General features: G+C 34.3%; 1 long non-coding RNA gene across 1 annotated transcript; it reads left to right on the top strand.

The window, feature by feature from the left end:
- The first annotated feature begins 7,789 nt into the window (after window positions 1-7,789).
- On the top strand, window positions 7,790-12,161 carry LOC149803385 (uncharacterized). The gene is made up of 3 exons (XR_016419957.1): window positions 7,790-8,085; window positions 8,660-8,752; window positions 11,884-12,161. It is a non-coding gene; the product is annotated as an uncharacterized LOC149803385 (long non-coding RNA).
- Window positions 12,162-13,615: the final 1,454 nt, after the last annotated feature.

Genomic DNA, 13,615 nt, shown 5'->3' with positions numbered 1-13,615 from the left:
TGTTTTGACTTTGTACGGGCTATCTCATTTCCTCTTTCCAAGGATAATTTATCTACTTGGATTCACAAGGGCGACACAAAAGTGGATTGATGACCTCTGGTTAGCGAAGATGGCACCATATCTTCAGGTGAATTGTGAAGAGACTAATAAATAAAAATTGCGGGCTTTCTAAACTTAATTATTTCATTGATGAACCGGTTGCCTTCAAAGGAATAACGTTAGGATTATAAGGATTACATGGTTATGACTGGGGCTTTATCGAAGTGTAAATTGTACTTAATCACTCACAAACTGAACGTATTTACATTGTGAATGATGAAGTACACTCCTTGTAATTGAAAAACTAATTTGAAGGCAAAAAAAAGGAAAGAGAGTTGATCTCAAAATAGGAAGATGATGAAAAACCTAATCCAGACAATACATTTAAAGGAACACATCTCTGAGAAGGATGTTAGTTGTGTTTGTATTTATTTTAAATGCGATTTGGTTCTTATTTACGAATAGATACCAATCGTACGCACGTCAATGTCTTAATATATGGTTTCAAGCCATACTATGTAGACACACATACATTTTATTCTCTGCTACAAATGTCTCAATAATGATACTTAGGAAGACAACAATATAGAGATTTGACTGATCAGATTCCAGCATTCAGGTATGATTTAAAAATGAAAATTATTGTTTACAGATATGGCCCATGCCCAAACAGATATATTGGCGATATGGGATTTAAATAAGGCTCTGAAATACACCACACAAAAGAACCAACATTCAGTTTTTTCCAGTCCACCAAAATGAAAGGAAGTCAAATACTGTTTAGGTCTATTAAATCTCGTCAAAGTATAAAGCCTTTAAGTGGACCTACCTAGACAGGTGTTTCGGAAACAATTATCATACTTAATGTTCTTTGTAACTAGTTTTTACATCTACGGCTGGTTATCTAATTACCCGAATCAACTTTATTTTGTTTTCCAATCTCAATTGATAGTAAATTCACCTTTGTGTTCTACATTTCAGAAACCAAAATAACCTTTTAGTTTGCTATCTTTTTATGCTCTTTCTAAAAGCCACATAACTTGCAATTGCTAGATCGTTTTAAAAAAATCTGTATTATTATATAAAATTTTAATTAAATAAACTGAATAACAAGCTTCAAAATTATCTTTATGGAAAGAAAACTCCTAAACGGTTTAGGTTTAAAAAATATTACCTCCAATAAAATTGAAAACAAGAAAAGAAAAACTGAAAGCAATATACTATTTACATTCTATATGTCTCCAGGTCATTTTACGTTTTAATATATGTATTAAAATGTAATGCCACAATATCTGGAAATTTATAATATTTTATAAATCAATTTGTTTTCATCTATTTTGATAAATCATTTTTATCATTTTTAAAACGTTCATTTGTACTAATTTACACTTCCGAGTACTTAACAGCAGCTTCAAAACTACCATCAAGGGGAGATGTAAAGAACGTATAAATCTTGTAAGATTTTTTAAATCTCGTCTGAATTCATGGATACCAATGAGGTCTTCGTGGATTATATCTCCTGAAAGGATTTCCTTTGTCTTTGTTAAGAGGTTGATTTCATAGTTAATTTCAATTTCACTTAAAAGAAGCAGTTAGGATATCTAACTTGAATATTAATGGATACATCACAAGTTTCGCCTTACCCGCTTCTTACTGCATTCAGATGAATAACGCGATACAATCTTTGTGTTAACTCGATTAATATTAACCTATTTTGGCATAAAACTCGGTATCCTCCTTATTTGAGTTTCTGCGTCTCCACCAAAGCGTAGGTGATATGTTCGATTTAGTAATAACTGGTGCGGGAGGGTATGTTTATATAATAATAAAATGATAAGGGATTTCAAGGAGGGTAATTGTACCATCATTAAACTATTTCGGTCTTACCTATTTTTCATTCTTGTGCAATTTCAGTAGTTTGTTGCACTCTTGACATTTTGATCTTTACTTCATATGATGAATATAGATATGTTATTGATCTCAAGGACGGAATATCAACCGTATAAAAAGTAGGTTATTGTAGATTTAACAACAGACATCGTTAATGCAGCTTTCTGATTGCTGTTCTTCACATTTACGCCTTGTTGGCTCTTCTGTTATGGTGCGGTTTGCACGTTGTGGCCTCAAAATGAATTCGATTTAAATGGTAAAGACATGTACATTTTCACTCCCCCAGGATATACACTAATTCCTCACTATGAAGCATCTTAGTATAAGAAGGTATTGGAAGAAGTTTCAGTATTATTAGTAACAAGCACAAACTACCTCAATATTAGACAAACGCGCTTATAAAGTGGCCCACTTCTATGGTCTCGTATTGTACTAAGAGCTATTTTCCAGCGTTCTAATAATGCAAAGCCCTTTGTTTAAACAATGAGAACAATTCCCGTTGCTAATTTGCATTTGCATATAGACTTCTCTAAGCGAAACCCGTTTCAATACTTTATTATAAGCCACTTTTGGAATTTACTGTAACAATCCATACCATATCTTACAGGTAAGACCTATGGAAACGCATGCCTAGACATGGCGGTGTATGGTACCTATAGGTAAACTAAAGGCATCGATTCTTCAGATTACAGTCCAAACCAGACACAGGACAGAGTTAGCAAATGGGACAGAAATGTGTGACCAAATGAATACTTGTGCGTGTGTTTGCAGTAATTAAAGATATCATTCCAATTCATTAAGGAAGCAGTGTCTACTTAATAACATACAATTTTAGTATCATTTTATCCGTCACTGTCTTATAGTCTATAAAGTTTGGCAACAATTTCTGACACTGAGATTCTAATTCTACTATTATTTGATGCAAAAGGATAGCAAATATAGCCGAGGCCCCAACAGATGAATATTTGGCGCAGACAATGATGAATCTCTTACATTGAGACCACATCAGATTGGTTAGTCTTGTGGAAAGTTCAATGAGGTGGAGGCAAAGAATATTTACCTAATCTGCCAGGATCGTCTTTCGCTTGTCCTCTGGCTGTAGAACATATTCTGTACACCACGATCGATGAACGAAATCCTGTATTTGTATCCAGAAATATATATTCATATATATATATATATATATATATATATATATATATATATATATATATATATATATATATATATATATATATATATATATATATATATATATATATATATATATATATATATATATATATCTTCATGTACGTTATTGAATATGTTTTATATTCCTAAGTTGGAAACTTTCGATCTTACATCAAACACTAGATGACTAAACAAACCAAAACAAAAGTGGATTAAGAAAAAATATTTGCTTGTTGTGGCAAAGACATTTCTCGCCACGAGGTGCAGATTCCTAGTTATCGAAAATATGTGGACTGTTTAGAGGAAAATACAAGTGTAATTTACGTAGGATGTTTTTAAACAATGATTAGTACTGATGTAGGATTAATTCTCGTACAGTTTCATGATGTAAGTGTAATATAAACCAAAATTTTGAGTGCAAAATATCGAGAAAGCTAAAATAAAAGATTTACACGAGTATTCAAATTAGATCACATTTAGATGGTTGTATATGATGTACTTGCCCTCCTTCAAATGCCTCTATGTCTACATATCTTGGTTAGGTTTGTATTTGTAAATTAAATTAATGAATTGGATCCTCGCGATACACCAACCATCGTCTTGCTCCAAGCACAAAAACCTCATTATCTCCCTTACATATAATCGAGAAATAGAATATATAAGATGTGTTTATTATTCAAACCAGAAGGATGCAAAGTTTTGAAACGAAAGATTTATCGAGGTCATCACATAAACACTTTACTGCAATGCTCCTCTGAATGTAGTTAGTTGTGGGTAGAGGGAAATTGACGACGGGGCATCTCTGTCTCACCTCACAAGTTTACATATACTTTTAAGTCAAATCGAAACACGTTAAATATGAAGCGAATATCTCAAACCAACATAAATCATACAAAACTATTTTAAAGATCAGGAGATATAACCAATCCAGATACTGATATCGATGAATTCGGGCAATGGTATAATATATATTTAAATTTTCATGTGAACAAACATTTCCTTAGATGACATAGAGGTAAGTATGATGCCATCTGCTGGCATATGTTAGTGCGAATTGATACATGTTATGCAATGAAAATATATTGTAATTAGATAATTATATTCAGTTTTGCCTCACGTTCTTTTTCTCTTTGAGGTTAATAATTGTTTTAATATATCTCTCAGATATTTGGTGTTTGTTCAAACAGAAACTTTAATTTTGGATTCAGTTTATTCAAGTAGAATGTATGAAAAAAACGATTACTTTTGGAATGAAAATGCAATAGTTAGTTTTGATGGTTTCAAAATGATTTGGTAAAATAGCAGCAATATATTGCATGAATAGTTCTTGATTCAGACATATATGTTAAAATATAGAACTTACAATCAATTTATATTGGAAAACAAATGATAGGTAATCAATGGGAGGGGTACAATTGGTGTAGAAAACTAATTTACACAGAACATTAAGAAGGATACTAGTTTTTTAAATACCTGTCAACACTTTCAAATCAATTCAACTTACAAAGTTATAACGGACTAGGCAGGATTAAAAAGCGTAAACATTACTTAACTTCCTTTCATATTTGTTGTGGCATCTCAGAATGTACACATTCGTATCCTATCCGAAATATTTGTTGGTACAGCGGTTTCAACTTAAAACGCTGAAGACTGTTTCTCATTGTGTAATTGAAAGCTTAACCTAAATAACAGCAGGATTAAAAACCTGTTTGAGCAAATTACGAGCTGGATCAATGTACAATAATTTTAATTGGAATATTATGTAAGAAAACATTAAACTAGATTTTCTATACATCGCGACCTATTTAAATACGATTTTTGTGCCTGGAAAATCAGTATACGTCTGATTGCCAGAATCAGATATAAAGGTTCAAAGCACCATCTTTACAAATTAGGTAAGTAAAGACGGTTTTGCTAATTTCGAAACTCTCCGTTCCTTCCATTTTGTATTATTGTTTTTATATTTTGTTTTGTATGTGCAGTTTGTCATTCCGTTTCGAATTTTGATTTTCTTGAAGAAAAGCAGTTCAACATTTTTTGTATTCACGGTCCTTTTCAATAGGTATCATCAATAGGTAAAGGTATCTTGGTATTATAATCGTTCTCGTGTATATATTTCCAAGTTTGAATTAAATCTTATTTGCATCATATCAGTCAAGTATTGTATCGATATGCGTTGATTGAAAACAAACATGCATTTCACGCTGCGGTGAGTTAAAGAAGAGAACAATTATTTATTATTTTCCTCGTCTAAATATGATGCGTAATATGGTCACGTGATAAAATAGATGATAACCTAAGATGTCACATTGGATGATGGTACAAGCATATAGAATAACGCTTTCAAAGTCTACAAACATGATTTTGACGTTGGCACCAAAAGTATTTATATGTAAAGCATATGTAATGCCACCTAGCCCAAGTTCCAGAAAGGTATCTTCATTAGTTTCGAGGTTATCCGACAAAAAATGTACAAAATTACAAAGTGTGAAATTAAGTTAGCGGCAAGAAGGACTATATATTGGATGTGACACATGGTCTGTAAATGATATATACATGGGCAGACTACCCTCGAACATATCTCCAGCTGGCTCAGCGTTCTCCACTGGTTAACCAAATGCTAACAACCTATGGCGTATACATCGTTCAGATACTTTTTCCCAGTTTAAGATAGCTGTTAAAATGCAATAGTCATCATTTAATGCAATGTGGTAATGCACTTACCTTAAGCAATGACAGTGCATGGTATGCAACAATCTTTCTTTATTAGTATACAACACTGTCAAATTATTATATAATTTGAAAAACATCAAAAACCGGCATTTTAATATCAATATACCTTAAAAGCTGAATATCACTGGAAGATTTGTACAAAATTACACTCACATTTATGCACACTGATTCTACGTTTTTTTTTCAAGGAGCAGGTAGGCTGTATCACTTGTACAGTTTGCACCGGAGTGAGTGTAATCTAAAGTGAGACACAACACACATATACTTACGTCAATAATGCATCAGTATATTACCAGGTTTCCGATCTATATTGCTAGGGGTATGATTTAACCGGGCAAATGCTTTCAAAAAACTATAAATATTTACTTTCATTCGTACTTATGTCCTGGGAACCTTAACGGTTTCCATATTTCAAGGATAGGCAAGTTCCCAACAACAGCGGCACAACCCATATTATTTGCTAAATATACATGTAGTTCTTTCTCATCGTGCCCTTCAAACCTATATAGTTATAGTCTGGTGGGTTAAACCGTTTCCAAGTGATGACCCAGGAGCAAGTCTCCATTATGGTCAGATAGGAAGTGTGTACAATTCATTATGTCCTTCAACCAACATATATGCTTAAACGTCATTGCTCGCAAATGCTTCACAGCGATTGTCCTGGGGCATGCATACAAGCTAATGGGCATGATCAATAGTCCGCACTGGATATACCATGCCATTATGTCAAGTTACAGCTCGTGTCTGTGGTATCTTTAATGGTGTAAGAGACACATTGTAATGATGAAGGAGAGACAGACAGACAGGACGATATAATCCCCACCTTATGAAAGATAGATAGGCATGTCAATGTTATATATAACTATTCAAACATTATGACTATTCATGGGCATTATTAAAAGATCTCAAATACTATCAACGCTTAGGGGAAAACATTTGGTTATAAAATAACGCATTACATGAAACGGCTTTCTATGAGATGAGAAATAAGAAAGCAACTGACACATCAGCACGTCATGATATAGCTCATAACTACATAACGTATCTATAATACGCGACTCATTTTCATTTTCAATACAAATTATAATTTTGTTACAAGTATAGACACATCTGTCTAGGCAATTTTTTACAATAGCATATTTTTTATCTGAGAGATAGATCGTTTTATCACTCTATATGGAGTCTTCAGCATTCATGAACAGTCCCAATTGTTCAATTATCTATTCATTCTTTCTGTGTTCTATTTATACAATTGGGATATTCAATGGAGTAATTAAATGTGGTATCACTTCTTGTTAATTTTCAGTGCCATTGAAATTAGTAAAGTTTTCGCAATTCATTAGAGAAAGAAAAAAGAATACTTCATCTAACTATCGACCTAACTCTGTTTTTTACGTTCACCAAATATTGAAAATCATGTCAGCATGCATCGTTTCTGATATCTTCATTTTTTAAATCGCAAACATGTTTCTGACAAAAGCATTCATGCCAAACGACATAGGCATCAGAAGAAACGTAATTTTTGGATCCATTCTTTGGGACATCTAGGAAGGATATGTATTCCGACAAATGCAACATTTAGTAACCGTGAAATTTGAGGCTATTTAATTAGAAGACTTGTATAGGCAGTCAAATTTGGAAAATGCATCAAAATTTTACTGGGTTAGGGCCACAACACGTAGGGCAATGTGTAAAGAAAGATGGTTCATTATACGTATTTTTTTCTTGAACCACTTTTACACAGAAAAGCACATATGAAACTGTATCGATAGTAAGCAACCTATATCATGTGAAAATATTACTCGTTAACATTTATATTTATTATTAGTCGAAGGAAACGGACTTCAAAGTAATGTGTCCTCAGGTATAATTTTACAATGTTTCTATGAATAACGTACACATCTGTTCAAAATTCTCATTACTAATGCATATTGATTTATTTTTCAGAGGGAAACAAAGCCCAGGCAGTGTCAACAAACATTTTAAAACTGAGCGGCGATACCAGCGATCTTAAAAGTAAAGAGAACAGAGACGCAATTAGACCTAGTAAAATCCGTGATCTGCATACGAGCGTAGTCTCGTGGCTGGAAGTGATGTTTCCACCTTTAGGAATTGCGAACGCAGTAATAGCTCTGACAAAAGATGCTATAATTCCATCCTATCCTCTTGTAAAAGTAGTATCTCTCGTGGAGGACCTTAAAGGACTTGTAAAATGCCATGACTACACCTGCAACATCTACGTGCTAGAATGTAAGTGTATTGACTTTAGTTTCCTTTTGTCTTTTTTTCCACAGGAAAAATGATATTGACTGTCGGTAACTTTTTTATTGGACTATTTACTAAGAAATAGACGTTAGGACAACACTCAAATTGTATGATTTCATTAATAATGTCCTCTTTACACACTTGCAAAGTTTGTAAATCAACTCTGCAAACAGATTTGTTTACATAACCACATATCTAGTTATTAACTTTGATTGACGTTAGGTATGTTCAAACAGACACTGCATAAATTCAGTTCTCCCTCCATAAACATTTGTTTTGCACAATTTCGTTTTATTAACTATTACATTTAGTGACATTATATAAGAATAATGATCACACAACTATTACTGTATACAAATGTTTGGCAGAGGATTGTAAAAACAGTTGCAACAATCATTGGTTCAAACTCACCACTCGTGCTTCGGCAAACATTGTCCTACGAAAACTATATCTGAACCCATGTTCCATCAGCATTAGAGTTCTCACCATAGAAATTTATTAGAATAATACATTTGTAAAGAGTTGAGCCAAATCTATATATTTAACGTTTTCTCTGCAGTAAACATAACAGCGGGCTATGATCCAGTTGATATTGGAATCTTCTTTATTGCCCACTTCGACGGAATTTCGATTGTGAATGAGAGAATATCGAGTAAGTCAAACATTTCGCTTGTTGTAAGTTATATATATATATATATATATATATATATATATATATATATATATATATATATATATATATATATTCCGTATATATAGAGATAGAGTCAAAAGGAAGATAGAGAGTGAAAAGAAAGAATTTCTATGGTCAGTCTTGCCAATATTACGAAGTCAGAGTATGTGAGTACACAATTAAAACAAAGACATACGTTGTACTTGATGCTGGCCACTTTCGTGACGTTGTAGTGAACATAAACGATACTAGTGAACCAAATAGTTGCTATGTATTTGCCGCATGACATAACTATTTGGACAAAGTGTAATGAGTAAACTTGTTAAGAAATTGAACAATGAGACATAGCTTATAAAACAGGTATTGTTATGAAGCTGCAACCGCCACAAACATAAATACAAAAAGAGAGCTTGCGGCATGTATGACAGCAACAAACCTCTTGGGTTATAATACTAAGAAGATGGGGTCCATCATAAGCCCCTTCGCTAGATTTTCCAGTTTGGCGCCTGGCGGCGTTTGATGTTGACAATGGTGCCTTCATTCTGGGCCACTTCACCTCCGCCTGCATTTTGGCTATTGATGGCTTCACTTACTTTTCTGTCATTTGCGACGCCACGCAGCATTCTTTGTAGGGGACATTTTGTAACGAATGCCACAAAACGCAAGTAAGTACATGCATTGCAGTGTTTTACTACATAGCAATATGTTGCAAATACAAAACGCTTATTGTAATATAAGAAACATCTCTGTTCGTTGTATTGAGATGAGGCACGACCTCCGTAATAGAAAGAAAGAAAATGAAAATATGAACAAAATGTGACCATTATGAAAATTATGGACCATTGATTGGAGGTGCGGAATGCAATATAAAACCAGTACCAACAGAACAATTAAAGATCATTGGGCCTAAACTGGCTCAGCAACATATATCCCACTGACATGGAGAGAAGCAGTGGACGCAGAAGGCATAAATGACCAATCAAGTGTAAAATTGTGAGGTGCGATATCCAAGTACGCCAAGCATGAAACTCTTAGCAAACGTAAAACGTACGGAACCAACTGATAAACACACAGGCCACTGATACGGAATGAACTGGTAATCATAAAATGCAGTGGTACGAACCAACTGATAAACACACAGGCCGGTGATACTGAATCAACTGGTAATCATAAAATCCAGTGGTGTGGGAACCATCTGGTAAACACACAATCCAGTGATACGGAATCAACAGGTAATCATGACATCTAGTGGCACGGAATCAACTTTTAAACACACAGGCCATTGATACGGAAACTACTGTTAATCATAAAATCCAGCGGTACGGTACCAGCTGGTAAACAAAAAGTCTAGTAGAGCACGGAATAATATAGGAAATACAAAGTCCAGTGGTACGGAACGAACTGGTAAACCAAACAGGCTCGTGCAGCCAACTTGAAACAGAAGGTTAACATAAAATCCAGTGGTACGGAACCAGCTGGCTACATACAATCCAGTGGTAAGGAACAAGCTGAAAAAACACAATCTAGTGGTACGGAACCAATAATGTCCGAAAGTATTTTAACAGTGTACCAAGAACAAAAGAGAGACAATGCGCTCTTATGCACATATCTTCATGAAATCATTTATGTAAGAGACAATGGGAGGTATATCTACATATAGCGTTATTGTTCTCTAGTTTCATAATTGAGTACGATAGTGAGATCGAATAAATCTCTCTCTTTCTCTCTCTCTCTCGCATATAGAAAAACACACAAAAGTCTGAAGTTGATATTTTAATAAAACGTTGAGAAAATACACTCAAACGTAAGAAACCTATCGATTTGGGTTCGATCCATCTATTTCGATTTTCAGACTAGGGGTTAACATGCTTAATCACAACTAACGCATATGGAAAGTATATATACGAAAAAACTTTAGATAGAACTTGGTAAACATACCACATCCACCAACGTGTCTATTTTGTTACATCTTTATATTAGGGTGGAGCTTCCATGCATAATCAAAACAGAGTTCGTTGGGCCTCTTTGATTACATTCAATAGTTGCGTACTAAGGCGCATAGTAATATATCTTACATGTGCAGGACTACCTATACAAACGCATGCTCGAAATCTTTGAAGATGATCGGTATGTTTTGAAATGTGCAAGTATCTCAAAGAAAGTTTCCTTCTCTTTTCAACAAGAAATGCCGATAATGTGCGCAGTATGTAAATTGAAGCTTAGATAGCGTTTGATCAACCAAGATAGTACATACCTTCAGTTAGATCATTTAATAGCATGGTGACCATCGTTTCTGCGAGACAATTTCGCTGAGCGAACACTTAGGATGGATGCCGGCACAGTTCAGAAAGTAATTCCTATTTTAACCCTGTAGGGTAGGAGTCCAAGAACACGTCACTGTGCTTACGGTGACAGTTGGCGAATACTATACAATCTTTGTTTTCAGTAAAGCAAACAATAAAAGCAGCGCTGTACCCCTGAAATGGAGTTACTGCTACAATGTATCTTCCTGCTCTAATTTGGACACGTCGTTTACCTGGCTCACTTAACAAACACGATTTAATGGATGGTCAGTGAAGGTGATGGAGATAAGAATTGTTTTCATCTAATAAATTGTTTATTTAGCATGTGGGCGCTTGAATCTACGCAGTTCGTGCTTAGAACCATTTAAATTGGAGAAACGAATTTTAATGCATTCAGTTTGATTTCTTCCATGCACAAAATAAACATTTGTTTCATTTTGCTTTGAAAAACCTATTCGTTTGAAGGCTGTAAACCTGGATAGCATTTTCTTTCTTTCTGAAAGCTAGATCTCCATAATGGAGCAAACATATCTGGTTCATAATGAGAGAATATACTTACTGTAAAAAGGATCGAACATCCTGAAAGTAAAACAGATCAGAAGAAGATAAATACTATTCTAATATACCATGTAAGTATTGTTGTTTTATAAGCTTAATGATACTGTGTCTGCATTTATCGTGACCAAGGCCGTTTTAAATGCTGCCAGGATTTGAAGAAAACAAGTGGGTAATATATAACATGTGACCAGATCATTCAATATACAATAACGCCTCTCATTTGCACTGTTTTATTATTTTCGTCTCTAGCAACAGGTTTTCGTTACTGCGAACCAATTGAGCTGCAATCCGTAAAGTGAAGGTCTGTATTGAGGTCAGTCATCTGGAAGTCAGCGAAGAAAGGGCCTGTTTGAATCTGGGGTTTTCCTTTCTCGGTTACTCTCATGTATTTCCAGACCTTTGTATATTTGGATCAAGAGCGGAAAATTGATTCTCTTCTTTATATAATGATAATTACCATGTAATATTGCAGTAAAGATATCACACTATATAACTTGTCGCCTCTGAACGAGTGAATTAGTCCTAAATAAAGACTTACTATTTATATTTGTATTCCCTTGTTATATGCAACTTTTCAGTTATTTTGTTTTCTACTTCTTCTACCTATGGGACATGACGTATGTTATGTAATCGTTCGTTCTAGAGGCAAATACAATCATAACAGTTTCCTACAATGTTTATGTCTACCTCGCATTGTTACTAATGACTATAATATTATGAAATATATCCCTCTTCATTTGAGATCATGAGTGTCTTTAATTTTCGCTAACAGTCTTTTATTGTTTTCGGAGGAGAGTAAATTCTATTCAGATCGTGCTTTAACATATACAAGATAGTTTTGTCAATTAAGCCAGCACTGGTAATTCACAAAATAAAAATGTCAATAGGTTAATCTCGCTAGATTACCTGGGTTGTTATTTAAGTCCTAATTACAATATATACTTCTATGAAATAATTACCTGTATTATTTGAATTACATCGACATACACGTACAAACGTCTGTAGTTGTGATTAAGTGTTTACACTCTCCGGGATATCATAGTTTGATTTACAATTGTTACGATCGTGCAATGTACGCATCGTGTATGGCTTAACTATCTTTAAGGTCGCTCTACACGGCATAAGTAGGTTTCACTGTGTGATAACCTTACCTGAAATTGGCAGCAAACTGATTCTTTGTCCAGGGACGATGTCTATCGAGTTGTCTCGATCATTCCAGACATTTCTTGAACCAGTAACTGTTTCTATCTCACCTTTTGAGCATTTCAAGTTAGATTTGGAATGTTAAAACAGATCACTCGTATTTGTACAAGAGTCTCAAATTTACACCGGTTCTGTCAAAAATATCTACGAGGTTTCTCTAAGTGACTGATACCTATCGAGATGCACTGCAAACAAATTCACATATGTTCAAGATCTACATATTCCTTTTATACCATGTATTATTTGGTACGTCAGATGTTGAAGTAAAATTAAATTTCACCGATTGCTACTTTCCAGCAAGCTCTCATTAACAATTACTGATCACACCCTTTAGCAAAGCGTCAAGATTAAACCAAGGCTAGGAGTCCCAAGAAGTGATAAAGAAAACCTACAGCAGTGATGGATATCAATTTGTGCCAAAGATGTGGCACTAGTTGTCAAAATATGAAAAGGGATTGGATACTGGCCCTTAAAATCTGACCTGCAGCAGTCATGGTCACTACACGTCAACATTTATCAGTAGCGGGCCTGGGCGACTGGCCCTAAAATGTTACGAAAATGATTGTACGAGAGAAACTATAAGTGGTGTTTGTTATTTCAAAACATTCACTGACATTCAAATCGCTGTTATAGCAACATAAAAAAGGGTACACACATCGCCTAAAAAACCTATACGAAATGGGATGAGCTATGTGGATCAAGTTTGATTGTTTTGAAATTTACTATCAGTCTACTCTGATAGATCTAATTTATGAAAACGTTTTGAATAATACCTAAC

Source organism: Sinohyriopsis cumingii, chromosome 3 (genome assembly GCF_028554795.1).
Source record: "Sinohyriopsis cumingii isolate HCF-2022 chromosome 3, ASM2855479v2, whole genome shotgun sequence".
Classification (NCBI taxonomy): domain Eukaryota; kingdom Metazoa; phylum Mollusca; class Bivalvia; order Unionida; family Unionidae; genus Sinohyriopsis; species Sinohyriopsis cumingii.
Note: the sequence above shows the minus strand (reverse complement) of the source record. Positions and strands in the feature narration are given on the sequence as shown.